Consider the following 16,093-nt stretch of genomic DNA (forward strand, 5'->3'; position numbering starts at 1 on the left):
GGAGCAAGAATTTAAAAATGTCCATATTAAGGACCACCCTAATATATATATATATATATATATATATATATATATATATATATACGTGGTCTGTTCAAAAAGTACCCGGAATTTTCGTATATAAATATAAAATATTTATTTATTCGTCTACATTAATGTGGTCCCCTTCAAAGTAGTCCCCCCCAGATATAATACACTTATGCCAGCGTTTTTTCCAATTTTCGAAGCACCCTTGATATTCACTTTTTGATATGTCCTTGAGCACTCTCAGCGATTTCCTTCAATCGAGGAAAACCGCCGTCCTTTCATGGGTCTCTTCAACTTTGGGAATAGGAAAAAGTCACACGGAGCCATATCTGGTGAATTTTTGCACTTTGCAACACTTTATTTCATTTTTTACGCAAAATTTAATACAAATTCTTTGACTTTTCAATTCTTCCATTGTAAAAATCGCCGAGCTCAGAAAAACACGTCGAACCTTAGCGACTACCACAGACAAAGTAAACAGTGAATATAGCTGAAAATTTCATCATACTTTAGGGGCATGTATACCAACACAATAAAAAAAAATTTTGACAATCAGACACTCCAGACCCGCGAAATTTAATTATTAGTAATTCCGGGTACTTTTTGAACAGACCACGTATATATAATTTATTTCTCTAAGCAGACATATTAATCTTTAACTGTAAACTACCACCTATAACCAGTTAATTTCCGTACCTCGCTGTGCCACTCATTTTAAACCTAACCTCCACATACATAGTATATTCTCCATCTCCGTCTCTGTTAATAATAATATTAATAATAATAATATTGTAACTGTGTCAAATCATAAAATCACAATAGGAATCCTAGCCATAAGAAGAAGAAGCACTCTGCTCTGGCTACATAAAATCAAATGAAGCCTTTATTAATCTTAATAAATCAAACGCGGACACATATCATCATCATATAATACATCTTTCAAATCTCGCACAGACAATTGACGGCGACGGTTTTATTGAACAGACAAACAATCATACACCGACATTTTCTTACTTGTTTAGAAATCGTTTTTACTCGAATAAAATGATTCATTTTCCTCTCTGCCAAGGTATGAGTCACCGGGTAAATATTGGTTCAGGAAGAATATTCTGCAGATACGAATGAGATAATAATTAGTGGTATAGATCGCAAAGATGGTATGAATCATCGTGGTAATTTATCTTATGATGCAGGATTAGGTCGAAACTGGTCGTTTTTATATTTACCTAGGAAACGTCACACATTAATCACAAAAATCACAGAATATATCACGTCTAGTAAGATATCACGTGTATTTATTTTTTAAAAAAAAAATCCAAACATTTTCAAAAAAAATGAAGGGGCGGGGGATATTTTGAATATCCCCCCGAATCACCAAGAGGTTTAAAAATCCTTAAAAAATCGATCACGTGATTAATGGACGCTCCCTAAGCATTAGATAAAAGATACTTAAGTGCAAGTTAATAATATGTCTGTTCAAAACCTTTTGTTGCTAAATTATAAATTTGTTCATTTTAAAAGTATTTACGAATTTTAACTATTTAAATTGACAGGATCATCATTATTATATGTCTTCTCTGTTTAATCTTTTGATGTTTAAGAATTTCAAAATTCCTTATATTGTTTATTATTTTTCTAAAACGAATTTCCGCTCTCAGAAATTGTTCTGTTCGCGTTTTGTTTATACGAATTCTTGTTTCTTAAACAAAATTTCATAAACATCATCGAAGACGACATGGAGTGCTGATGTATTTTGCATCGAAAATAAATAAAATGGAATCGAATGTTGATATTTCTCAAGAATTCAGTAAATGAGATACTGAAGGATGCTATTTTCTCAGATATTGATTCAATTGGTGAATTTGCCAAGGAAAATAAACTTAATGTATCGCAAATGTGTATTAACTGTTTTATATCTGGAATGAAAAAATGACTGATAAAAGTCTGAAAGATTTTCTTTTCTAGAAAAAATGAATTTTATTTTAGACCAACAAATTTAATACACATTTGTGATGCTTTAATAATTGCGATTTTACCCCATACAATATATTATCAATTTTTATTTTCTACTGATTGAAGACTAGGATGTTAGCCAGAACGCATAAATGTTAAATAAACTTATAAAAAATGCATACAATTTTTATTGATGTAAACCCCAACTTTTCCAAAAATATGTATATATATTTATTAATTGTTTAATAATTTTTACAATAACGTTGAATTTTTTTTACAGATAAACTCGGTTATCCATTTGGACCATTACACAAAAGACTGAATTCCTAAACAGGCTGACTGGCGAAGTTGGCTTGACTATAGAATTGATTTTGGACTAATCAGGTACAAAATATTAAATAATTTATCAACTAATAATAATATATGACATTCTGTATAATAAACTCAAATGAAACGTCGATGTTGTCTTAGCCATGTATTATTAACAACTATATTTTACATAATAATAAATAATAAAATTAAAAGCTCAAAATGGCGGGTCAAAAGTGCCCTACCAGATTTTGGTTATTTGTAAACTATTTTATCCACACTCATTAAAATAGCTACTATATACTTGGTTCAAAAAGCACAAATTTTGGTAAACTATATTGAAAGCCATAAAAAGTGAGAAAAATTGTGTTGAATATAGTGAGAAAAGCTAGAATTTGTCGGATTCAGCAGATTATCCAAAAATGGAACACATTCCTCAAGGAACGTTTTAGGTATTTATTATCAAAAGCATAGATTTTAAGAAAATCGTATTGGTAGGAAAACAGTTATAAATCGTTGTACATCCCTTACTGGACAGACTCTCCAAAAGTGCATCATCTCCTCGAGTCAACTTTCAGGATGCACATATAAGTCTCCAACCAGAAACCATCTCATCATCCAACATCTTTCATTCCCAACCTGTCAACAATCTAAAACTTTTCCAAAATCTCTTTCGATCAAATGTCAATTTGATTATTTTCATTCATCACTCGGCGCCTTCTAAGTCGTCTCGAATTAGAAATCGAAAGCGGCAGCCAAATACTAAATACCAAATACAAAATACCAGAGACAACCGACATCGGCCAACAAATGGTACATGGCCAGAGTAATATCTGTATATCACGCACGTCGGAAAAAAATTATTGAGACTTTTTATTCCTCGTAGAAAATTAAATTTTGCAACATTTGAAATTTTCGATTCAAAAGACCAATGAATGAGTCGGCTGATCGGGAACGAGAACGTGCCTTTGTATGATTTCTTGTGGTACGTGCCGTTACGCTGTTACGGAATAATAATTATGTTAAGAAAAGATATTGGGACATAGAAATTGATCAGAAAATAATAAATACACAACAAAACTCCAGGACAACTTTCTTCATTATTACAAAATCAATGTACCATTCTTCCTCCTCCTTCTGCTGTGTCGATTAGTGAATGAATGATGAATAATTATGAAAACACGAATAAAAAATTAAATGGCTATTTCACAGATTTTTAATGACAATTTGTGTAATTTGCGTGGATCGTGAGAACCATATTTGGAATATACATCTATGAACTTAAACGTGGATTTGTAAAAAAGAATTAATATGCGTAGAGGCGTGGGATGTCCCATTCATGGTGCTTATGGACAGTCGAGACATAAATACATAAATTTGTAAAAGATATACATATATACATACACACATATAAAAATACACACATATATCTATATACATATAAATAAACATTGTTTGAATAATATTATTTAGATAGAGTAAGTGGTGATCTTACAATTAGCCCAGATTTAGCACATGTTGGAATAATAATCGAGTTTAAACTGAATTCATTCAAAATTTTCACATCGGAGCTTATAAGGCATTTCATATGGAATTATAGTACATTTTATCTAGTTTCTAACTAATTAAAAAAAAGTGGCCGGAACAAATTTATCGAGTTATTTTGAAAAATGTAAGAAAATGTCCTGAATCCATGTATTGTAAGTCTTCAGAATATACAGGGCGAGTTCAAATTATTCAATTTTTTGTGGAAGTGTGTGGAAAATATTTCATATGGAATTGTAGTAAATTTCATCTAGATTCTGTTAAGAAAACTAAAAAAAAGTGGCTGGAACTAAGTTTTTGATATATTTTAAGAAATGTAGAAAAATATCTCGAATCCATATACTGTCATAATATGCAGGGTGAATTCAAATTATTCAAAATTTTCGTATTGGTATGTATAAGACATTTTATATAAGATTTTAGTAAATTTTATCTATTTTCTGCGAAGAAAGCTAAAAAAGAGTGGTTGAAACTAATTTTTTGAGATATTTAAAGAAATGTAGAAGAAAATCCCGAATTCATATACTGTAAGTCCTCATAATATACAGAGCAAATTCAAATTATTGTTTTTTTTCTATAGGTGTGTATAAGACGTTTTATATAAAATTTTAGTAAATTTTATATAGTTTCTGTTAAGCTAACTGAAAAAGAGTACCCGGAACAAAATGTTCGAGTTATAAGAAGAATTGTAAAAAAATGTCCGAAACTAAGTTTTCATGTTATTCAAAATTACACATGAAACTGTAGTAAATTTTAGATAGTTTCTGCTAAGCTTTTGGAAAATTTAAAGAAATATAAAAAATCGATTTAATTAAAGAAATGTAAAAAAATGTCCTGAATCCATTTACACAATATATAAGACCGAGTCAAACTAGTTTAATTCATATGTAATTGTAGTGGATTTCCAGTTTCCAATTTGTACCAAACTAAGCAAAAAAGAGTGTTCGTAACACAGTTTTTGGGAAATTTAAAGAAATGTAAAAAATATTCCAAATCCATATATTGCAAATTTGCACAAATTGTATCAATTCATGTATATATTAATTCATAAATTCAATAATATATTAATACATAAATTTACAAATCTGACTATTGTAGCTTTTGAATGTGATCCAAACGAATAATAAATTATAAATTGATCATTGTATTATTTATATCTATTTAAGAAATTAAATTATAAATTTTCGTAAACAAACTTCCTTTAAATTTGAATTTTGCGCCTTGAACTTTAAGATGCTTTGAATAAGTATGACGTGAACTTGCCTTTAATTTTCAGCTGTCACTTTGAACTTGTAAAAAATATTTTAATATTTTGTAATTTTATTATTTGTCGTTGGATAATGATAAAACGTAAAATATTTTTTTTAATCTATATATGCAAATTATAAATTTACATTTAATCTATTTAAAGATTTAAAATACAATTTTTCTTAAATATATTTTGTTTAAATTTGAATTTCGCGCCTTCGACTTCAATATGCTTTAAGTCCAACCTGAACTTGCATTTTATGACATTCATCAACTGTCAACTGTCACTTATTTCAATGTCAATTACTAAAAAATATATTAATAATTTGTAATTTTATTATTTGTCGTTAGATAAAAATACTTTACATATATTTTTTATAAATCTATATCTGTGTAAATACATAAATGAATATTATATGTCCATTTATGAATGAAACCCACGCATTGCCTCTCATGCTTCGAGACACGATTTTGTAAATTTACAAACAAAGACCATAAATGGAAGGCTGTCTCTTGTGTCTTGTAAGATCTATTGACTTAATTTCAAGATTTACATATTCCATGTCGAGTAGACAAATAGGCACACACTCTTGTCGAGATATTATATATTTGGTAAAGGAAACTTGTGGTAATTGAAATACACACAATTTTGATGGATTAATCCTTATTGGTAAAATAAAAATGCTTTCTTTAAAATTACTCAGTTTATGTTAAATGTTACTTGTTTCACGGTTCAGCAAGAAGAGAATTATTTTACATAGTTTTAACATAAACATAAATATAAGATGGCGGATACCTAGTTGAGTAGGGGGACACTATTGCCAACATCATTAATAGTAACGGCGGGATATTTGAATTACAATATATAACATTACACAAAAATGTGTCAAACAATTTTGTCCACTTATTACAGTACATTTTCCTCCTAACGCCCTTAGTCAAATAATTAGTATAATAAAATTTAATAAAGTAGCAAAGAAGACTTATAATTAGTTAAGCAGACTATTTCCGTCGACAAGTTATATAAATTACTATAATTAATTAATCATGTGCATGTGTGTACGTGTATTTTATATATGTACATATTTCAATTTTTTATCCGAATAATAAATTAAGGAAATAATTAATAGTTCTTCATCCGAGTTTCATTCTTATGTCATGTTGTTCTACGAGTAATTATCTTTTCTATTGTAAAAAATCACGGGCGATTGCCCAAATGCTTCCAACTTAATGGGGCCCCCCGAATGCTAAAAAAGAGAATTAACTGCCGGCCGTAGTAATGGATTATTTCATAAAATCCATTACTTATTGCTTTGATATTTCGTAATTTTTGTAAATGAAATATTAAATAGTTGTAATAATCTTTTGATGGCTTTTGAAATGTTTGCCAATAAAAAGTGGCTCGATATTAAGGAGATTTTGTAATGGTAATTTGTAAAGGAATTAATAATGATTATATATAGTATTTTATTACATATTTAATATTAAAATATAGAAAGTCAGATATTGATACAAAGTAATATTTGATAGTAAAAATTTGTTTATGAATCATGTACAATTATTTTTCCTAATTGATAGGTCTTTGTATATAACATACATATATGGGGCCAATTTTATTTGTTTTTTTCATTTAAAATAATTACCTGAATAAGTTTTTTACTTAATTGCTTCTATATGGAAAAAACTAACAGAAAATTCTGAAAAAACATATTTTTACTTATTTATACTAGCTGGCCCTAATAAACATTAGGGATACGTTAATCTTCACAAAAATAAATTCTTTTTCTGAATTTTTTTTATAAAAAAAAAGTTCTACAACAATGTTATTTAAATGTCATTTTTATTTATTTCATTTTTTTTATTCATATTTCAATTCTCTCATCATCCTCTGGGTGTAAAATCTGGTTTCCCGAATATGCAAAAATCGCGTTGCATTGCGCAATATAAAGCGCTTAGATAATCATCTTAGAGTTATTAATAGTCGTCTTAACAACAACAACTTATCTTAAAGTCATCTCTGAACAAATCCAGTTTTGTAAATAAAAAAAAAACTTTATTTAGAATTGTCATTAGATCAAGTAGTCGGTCGTAGTCGTAGTAGACGCTTCTGATTCTTGAAAGCGTCGTCTATAATGCCAACTGGACGAAGTTGCTCGATAAATAATAATATATACATATATGCATACATACATATATATATATATATATATATATATACACTGGTGTGCCCATATATATTTCAAATCTTGAGGCTTTCGAGATTATATTCAAACAGGTTTTCGTTTAATAACCTGTATGTATGTATGTATATATATATTTAGACATACAACATTTAGTTGTCTGACAGAGGAGTCACCTAATAAAATTGATGGATATCGAAAAACAATAAATTTGAATACAACAGATTCTTTTTTATCGAGATTTTACAGAATAGTATCGAATTTAACAGATTTTTATCACGTTGTGATTTATATTTGATACAAAGACGAAAAAGTTAGGATAAAAAGTTTAGAATCATTTCTATCTCAACTTCAGATAATTTTTTTCTCTGACCTTAAATTTTACTAGAACCAATTATTTTAATATTGGTGGTTCACCCCTAACACTTCTGAATTTTTGACCCAATATAAATACACACAAAATCCTAAATTTTCATATTTCCTTCTAATAACCCTTTTCTGTAATAGTTATTTCAGAAATTCAATAATTTTTAGAAATCATTATTTTACCCCTTTTTTTGAACCAATTGCCTTTATTTTAATTTTTTTATGATATGTACAATCCTAAATTTTTTATCTTCCCTTAGGGCAAGTTATAGTAATCGAAAAAAATCGAAAATGAAAATTTTTATATATCTTTACGTTTCAGAGGTTTCTGAACATTTTGGCATACCTTATAAAAAATGGATGTGGGTGTATGTGTGTGTGTGCGGATACAAATTTTCGTCGACGATTTCGGGAACACGGATGAAGCGATTTGAATAATTTAGAAAACATTCGATTCGTATTGATAAGGAGACGTGCTGATTAGTTTTTGGCGAAGGCAGGCCTCGCCGTTCCGAAGATATGGGCCAAAAACGGTAACTCAGTTTTTAAGAGAACGGAGCGTCCGATTTGAATAATTCAAGAATTGGTCAAATTTTCATGAAGGCAGGTCTAGCGGTTTCGGAGATCTAACAACAAAAGTAAAAAAATATGCCATTTGGCGGTCACAAATGATCATTAGACATATGCACATCAAATTATTAGATATTTTATAGAGATTTTAACAATAAGTATAAATTTTGTTAGCATTCCTGTGGGTTCCGTACCAGTGTTTATCCGTTAGACGGCGACGCGGCGCTTACGCGCTTCGATATTTCGTCTCTATGCAGTTAAAGCAGTACGATTGCTTTGAAAAAAAGTTCAGAATTTCCAAAATATTTGCCTTAAGGCACGATGCCTTAATTGCCTTAAGACAGAATTCCACTTACAGCTAGTTCTTTCTTTTCTTTTATAACAGTTTCTGGTACAATCATCTTATGCTAGAAACCGTTTAATAATACCTCATACTAACAATTAATATTCAAAATCCCCATACTCATCCACGATTACAACAAATAATGATTTCTTCAACACCTGTCCATTGCCTACAGAATCTCTTCGAGTCTTTCGACTTGGAGTCGTAAATTTCAACATCGGCCATAGTAATAGTATAGTATAGAATAGACACAGATAGGATAGAAGTCGAGGAGCCTTTTCTTAACCGGGGGGACACATGTGTCTTTCTCATATTGAATAAATTACAAACACAACGACAGCCAAGAGAGTAGAGAGAGAATAAATAATAATAATGCATAATACACATAGGTAACATGGTAATGGTATAACATGGTAAACCTGGTATAGTGTGTGTACGTCGTATGTATGTATCCAACAGAACCGGTTTGAAAATCTTGCCCGAACATACAAACAAGTCTGCTCGAGGGACAGAAGAGAACTCGAAGCACTCCTGACGTCGTTGGATAATAATAATAGTAATACTGTTTTAGATTTTTATATTTTGAGAAATTATTATTTTATATAAACAAGCAGAAATAGACCAAATTTCTATAAATTTATATGCTCATGTTGAATTTTGTATGGAGTTCAAATTCAGTGGGAAGAACCACTGTTAGAAATTAAGCATCTAGTGTTAAACATATTTTTAGAAGGAGGCTAACACAAAATCATAATTTATTATGTGGGGTGAGGGGGCTTAGTGAGATATTTCTATCTAAAAAAAACAAAATATTTAAAAAAATGCTATTTTCTCTTGGTACTAAAATACACGTTATATTCAGTGGGTGGTGGTATTAATGGTAATTCTAAATATCACCACGAATCATTGAGGAGAATGGAGGGTCCTTAGAAATTCTTAAAAATTGATCACGTGATTATTGGGCAGCCCTTTATCCATGGCCATTTTGTTCTATCTTCCAGTTAATTTGACTGTACCTTAGTGATCTAATAATTTTATAATAATCATAAAATATTTATAATCCTGCTATAAATTTTTTAGCCCTCTGTACTATATACAGTACAATAATTTTAAAAGCTCATGTCTCATGTAACTATACTACTGGCTTTCCTGTGGTTTAGTGGTTAGAGCTACGGACTGCGAATCAGAACTTTCAGAGTTATTATCTGAAAGTGTCATCATTTTTTACTAAAAAAATATAGATAGCAATATACTTTCAAGTGAAAATAAGTCTTTCGCACATGCAACCAATATAAAGTTATCATTATTAGAGTCATTATAATAATAAATTCACCAAAAACGAAATATGCCAACCATTGGATTGTTCTCTATAAAGCCACGTCGTAAACTCGAAATATATGCGAAATTTTAAAAATACATATATAAATAAACTATCACCTTGAAAACAATGTACAATATAATATGATTCAATGAATCAGAAAATCATTTCAAGGTTTTGGGAAAATATTGCAAATATTCTTCACCAACAGAATTTGTCTCTATAAAAATTAGGAACGCTTGGTTGAAACCTAAAATTGATTCAGGATACATCCAAGAAAGGATGTTTGCTTATTAAAATGAAATTGATCAAATAATATGCTTCGATGGATACCAGTCATTCTTTATTTAAAGGAAAGAGATAAACTGGAAACAAGTCTAGAAGGAAAATTATCAAGCTCTTATTTAGAGGAAAGATTTGGTTCAAAATTGGAGACACAAATGGATCTTGTTAACATGGTAATAATTTAAATGTACAAAAATATCCAATAAGAATTTTTGGGGGCAATTCTGCCGTAACATAACCCATAAAATAGCGTTGCCATGGTAAAGAAAAATATTAAAACGATTCACGATGTAAAATGGCGGTTACAACGGTATGAAGTTGTGACAGTTTCAGGTGCGAAGTAAACATTGCAGTGTTACCATAATGCAAGATAAAAAATAGTTTTTATTCTAAGTCATAAAACGCATTTTAGTATATGAAGAAAGATTAAAAAATGATGCATATTTTTAATAACTATATATTTGTTCTTTTCCTTTTATCATATTCATTCTTTTACTTGTATATAAATTTTGACATTTGAAACAATTCCAAATTCAAAATGGCCGCCTCGAAAGTAGCAAGTTCTAGATGTGAAGTTAATATAGATTGCAGAATTGTAATTACTTATCTATCAAATTGTTGAATGAATTAATAAATAAATTACACAATCACCATTACCATCATTGAATTTAAAGTGTACTCCTTACTCTATTATCTGGTGTAATCATTACCAGCAAATGGTTCCGTTTAAAAGGTATAACATTTCCTGCGGATGTTGGAAACTAGATCCATTCATTATTATTACCACAGATTTATGTAAAATATATATAAACACTAACATACACTACCAGATAATAGAGTAATGAGTCATTATCATGGGTAAAGGAAACGTCGTTATTTATTTATATTTCTTATTTTATTGGAGACATTTAAATTTTTAATTTCGTCTTTGAGATTAGAATAGGTTTTAATGACTTATTCAAGAGGGAAAGAAGAATGATACTGGAAGCAAACAGAACTTAAACTTGTTGTAAGTGGCAATTTGCCTTAAGGCAAATTAATGAAAAAAATCTAAAACTTGTTTTCCATCTTTTGATTTACCTACATTGTGGCTGCAAATGTATAAAAATAAATCATTCACATCCAACCGCATCTTTTCCATAACAAGTCATAAATATATAAATGAATCTTTTATTCTTGTATTGTGGTGTATGCATTATGTTATGTCAAGGTGTGTTTTACCTCCGGGGCTCCGCAATTTGCTAATTAATTGTCTGATGTCACTTTTTTGCAAATTAAGGTGTGGATTCAGTCGCACATAGGTGTCGACTTTGTTTCATTTACATATGAATTAATAAATAACACGTATCATAAATGAAATTGATTTTTGCTTCATTTATTAGATTGAAGACTTTGAATTTGAAATATTTCAATGTCATATTTTAAGTACAATAAACAGTGCTAGGTAATCGTAAGCAATTATTTAACTGTCTGAGCAATAATAAAATTAATTAAGAACAAATAATCATCGGTAAAAGTGAATAGTTGAAGGATGTTTCAATAATTACTTTGAAGATGAGATGGTAATGATGTAAATATACTTGTAAGAGCCGAATTGATTTGATAAGTTAAACAAAAAAGCCAAAAACAATACCTGAATAAATTTATCCTAGTCCAAAGTTGAATTTTTAAATCACACCATATTTTGCTGGAATGTTGTATATAACACTTTTTATTTAATGTTGTGAAGGAGCAAGGAGATTAATTTTATTCACTCCTAATAAATTTTAAAACTCTTTTACAAATAATTTTTAAATTTCCCTCAGCTCCTATTTTCAATCAAACGCACTACACTAGTGTTTTATACAATCAACATAAAAAAACATTTAAAAGTTATTATGCAGTGTTAATGGCTATAAAAGAAGCCTTGGAATTTAATATATATACATGCTTCAACTATTTCACAATAAATAATAGGTGTATTTATATGTTTTAAACGTATTCATAATGTTACGCACTGCAGGGATTAAATTAAAGCACTTGTTATTAGACTTAAATAATGATTCGAAATATTTCTTCATTTTAATGATATTGCTAAATTTAAACACAAATTAGTAGTATTTAACTAGTAATTGTTACATATTAATTGTGCAACGTAATTATATATTAATTTTGACATTTAAACCGCAATGCAAAATGGCGGTTACAACGTTTTGACAGTTCTAGTAGTGTTAATAATAGTTTTTTGATTTTATCAATGAAGTAAAACTCAAATGTGATATTTTAGTATATAAAAAAACTAATACAAACATGTTTTGAATAACTATTTACGAAATTTCTTTATTATTTTGCTTATCTATTAATTTCGACATTTAAAACGATTCACAAATATAAAATGGCGGTTACAACGTTTTGACAGTTTCAGTAGTGTTAATAATAGTTTTTAGATGTTATCAATGAAATAAAACGCATATGTGATATTGTAATATACGTAACATAAAAAGCTAAATTAAGCACGTTTTAAATAATTATTTACGGAATTACTTTATTATTTTACGTGTATATTAATTTTGACATTTAAAACGGTTTACAATGTAAAATGGCGGTTACAACGTTTTGACAGTTCCAGTAGTGTTAGTAATAGTTTTTTGATTTTATCAATGAAATAAAACTCAAATGTGATATTGTAGTATATGTAACATATAAAGACGAAATTAAGCACATTTTGAATAACTATTTACGAAATTTCTTTATTATTTTACTTCTATATTGATTTTGATATTTAAAACGATTTACAATGCAAAATGGCGGTTACAACGGTATGAAGTTGTGACAGTTTCAGGTTCGAAGTAAACATTGTAGTGTTACTGCAGTACAAAATAAAAAATAGTTATAAAATAAAAAGAAGACATAAAACGCATTTTAGTATTTGAACGAAGATTAAAAATGATGCATATTTTAATAACTATACATTTGTTTTTTTCCTTATTATCATTTTCATTCTTTCACTTGTATATAAATTTTTAACTTTAAATTTGACATTTAAATCGATTCAAAATTCAAAATGGCCGCTACGTAGGTGTGAAGTTAACATAGATTGCATAGCAAAAAATAATTTTACATCGATGACATCTAAAGCAAATATAAAATTGTAGTAAATTTATCATGTACATTTTGAATAACTATTTATCCATTCTTTTCCTTATTACTTATTAAAATCCAATGCACGTACAGGTTGTCCGACAGTGTCCAACACATGTTTCGTATGCATCGTGCAATATTCAATGGTTACAAGTCAAAAGCATCGCCTCCCATATAAATCGACTTATCCCTATCAGATTAACATGTTGGACGCCATCGAAATAATAATTACGATTACATAAACGCATTACCGACTATTAAAATGAAAATCACAGGTGTTCAATCTTGATAATAAAACGGTGGTGCCGTTGTCATGGTAACCGAACAATTGGGGTAATAGAGAATTTGTGAGAATTATTTACTTGTTTAAATCATTAAAATAACATATTACGTAATTGCTACAAATTCCTTACGATCTCAAACAACAATTATCGATAATTACGAATAAATTATCACATACAATCACTAATAATTATCAATAACACATTAGTAGTGATTCACGATAATGGCGACTGGATTATTTATTAATAACATAAATAAATGCGTTTATAATTACAGAAAGAGGTCATAATTAATATCGATTGAAAATTGCGATACAAGGAATCCAGTGTGTCACAGTCTTTCAAAATTGTAATTATTACAAGGTTAAATTTGCATTTTTAACGCGAAAATGAGTCTCGGTGACATATATTTACCTCATGTTAATTTTCTGAGAAGTTTTGCTTTCACATGCACATGAATCGTCGTTTTTATTGTTTCCCAAAAATAAAGTCATTAAAAATTTTTTTTAACATATGGAAATTACAGTATTTTCTCTATCGTTATTATTTAATATAAGATATTATTAAAATTTACAGTAATCTTATGATAAGTTACAGACAGTTATTTTGTGAAAGTACGCAGACAGATATTACCGAATCGTGCATCGGAAGTCATTTCAGAAATTATTACGTTGACACTAATTGCGAATTTACGGTTGTAAATATAAATAAATAAATATTTATTTATAAATATTATATATATATATATATATATATATATATATATATATCTATATATATATATGCGATAACAAAGTTGCCTCATGGTCTACTAAGTACAAAAACAAACAGACTCGCGAAAATTCTTGGTAGTTAAATATTGGATTCTCCCACAAATTATTCGAGTTATTTATTATTTTTATAAATGGTTTATTAAAATAAAATTTAACTAATTTGCAATTAATTTTATGATAAAAATTATGCAAACATCAGTATAGTTAATAGATGAAAAGAAGCTCAAAATGGGTCCAATTTTTTACCCTTTTTAGTCATTTTTCATTTTAAGATACTTTGATGAAGAAACTTTCTTTTGGGCAATACATTGTTAAGAAAAATTATCGACGAATATTTAATATTCTAAGATTTCTGAAATATTTTGATTCTGGATCTCCAGACTCTATCTGCGATTTTGTTTCTACGAGTTTTTTCAAGAAACTTTGTCGAAGAATACCCAATGGAAAAAGCGAAATTTTCAATATAGTATTTTGTCCAATACTCTAGTAATGTATCAAATAAACAAAAAATAATATTTTTCAACTATTTAAATGTGCATAAACTGGTTTTTGGAGTCGAAAAACTGATTTTTGGTATTTATTTCACCAGAAGGGCCTTTTCTCATTTTTTTGTTAGATTTTTTTTGGTTTTTGTGGAGAGTAGATGAAATTATTGAAAAAATTAGAATAAATATGATTGTAAGAAAGAGTAACAATTTGTTTTTGAGGGTCGATGTATTTCTGATATTTATTTTTACTAATTGTTACTACCAGATAAGGCGTTCGCCTATTTTATTAATGTTTTTTTTTTTTGCTTTTTGGGGTAAAATTGATGAAATTATTGTAAAAATCGATCATAAAATATCTATGAATCTTTTAAACTTTTTTCAAATTTTTAAGAATATTTAAGATTGTTCTTACACATATCTTTGTAGTTTTTCCGAATGTTCTTGAATGATGAATTAAATAATATTTAAACAAATAATCACATAAATTATATATATATATATATATATATATATATTCAATAGATAAGTCCTGGATTTTTTCAATATATTGATTGTTTCTTTTCCGAACAGTAAATCCAATAATAAAAAACAATTTGTTTTTTGAAGATGTTTAATACGACGTTTCGGAACTAGGTACGTTCCATCATCAGGTTTATTCTGTCAAATACAATGTTTTTTAAAAATATTGATTAACATTAATTAACAATGGTCAATACAGATTAATTAGAAAAAGAGTGCGCGTAAGGATCACACGCGATTGAAGTAAAACTTTTAATATTGTATGAGTAGGCAATTAAGATAAAAATAAAAAAAAAACATCATATTTAAATTTTAAAAATCATTTATTAATAATCACATAACATCAATAACACAGTTTAAAACAACATCGATAGATTAATTGCTATCATATTTCATATATGATATAATAGGTTTGTGATAACTAAAATGAGAGACATAAATTTTGCTTTGTAAACTATGTACATTTCTGGAGAAAACTGCATCAATAGTCGTGCCATATCTTGTGGTTGATTCAAATGGAGAATTATTCATTGTTAAATTAAATTTATTATTTAAAAAATCAATTAATGGTTGAGATTCTTCTGAACGAAAATTGACATTGAAATCTCCAGCAAGAATTAATGGTATCTCGTTGTGATTAGTGTTTAAAAGTTTTGCACCCTCATAAGAAAAATGAAGTAACTGCTGATGAAGAAATTTAATAATATTTGATATGTTTTTATTGGGAGAAATGTAAAGGACGACTATAATTAATGTTTGATTCTGTGT

General features: G+C 28.3%; 1 protein-coding gene across 1 annotated transcript in view; it reads left to right on the forward strand.

The window, feature by feature from the left end:
* Positions 1-2,282: 2,282 nt before the first annotated feature.
* The window catches only part of LOC113367848 (semaphorin-1A-like), a 31,373-nt gene continuing 17,562 nt past the window's right edge, over positions 2,283-16,093 (forward strand). Inside the window, exon 1 of the mRNA XM_026609425.1 lies at positions 2,283-2,364. The gene's annotated coding sequence lies outside the window, so the exon portion shown is untranslated. The remainder of the gene's footprint in view (positions 2,365-16,093) is intronic.

The sequence above is a fragment of the Ctenocephalides felis genome, unplaced genomic scaffold (genome assembly GCF_003426905.1).
Source record: "Ctenocephalides felis isolate EL2017-DRISC unplaced genomic scaffold, ASM342690v1 CF-g0.4_SCAFFOLD_01170, whole genome shotgun sequence".
Lineage (NCBI taxonomy): Eukaryota > Metazoa > Arthropoda > Insecta > Siphonaptera > Pulicidae > Ctenocephalides > Ctenocephalides felis.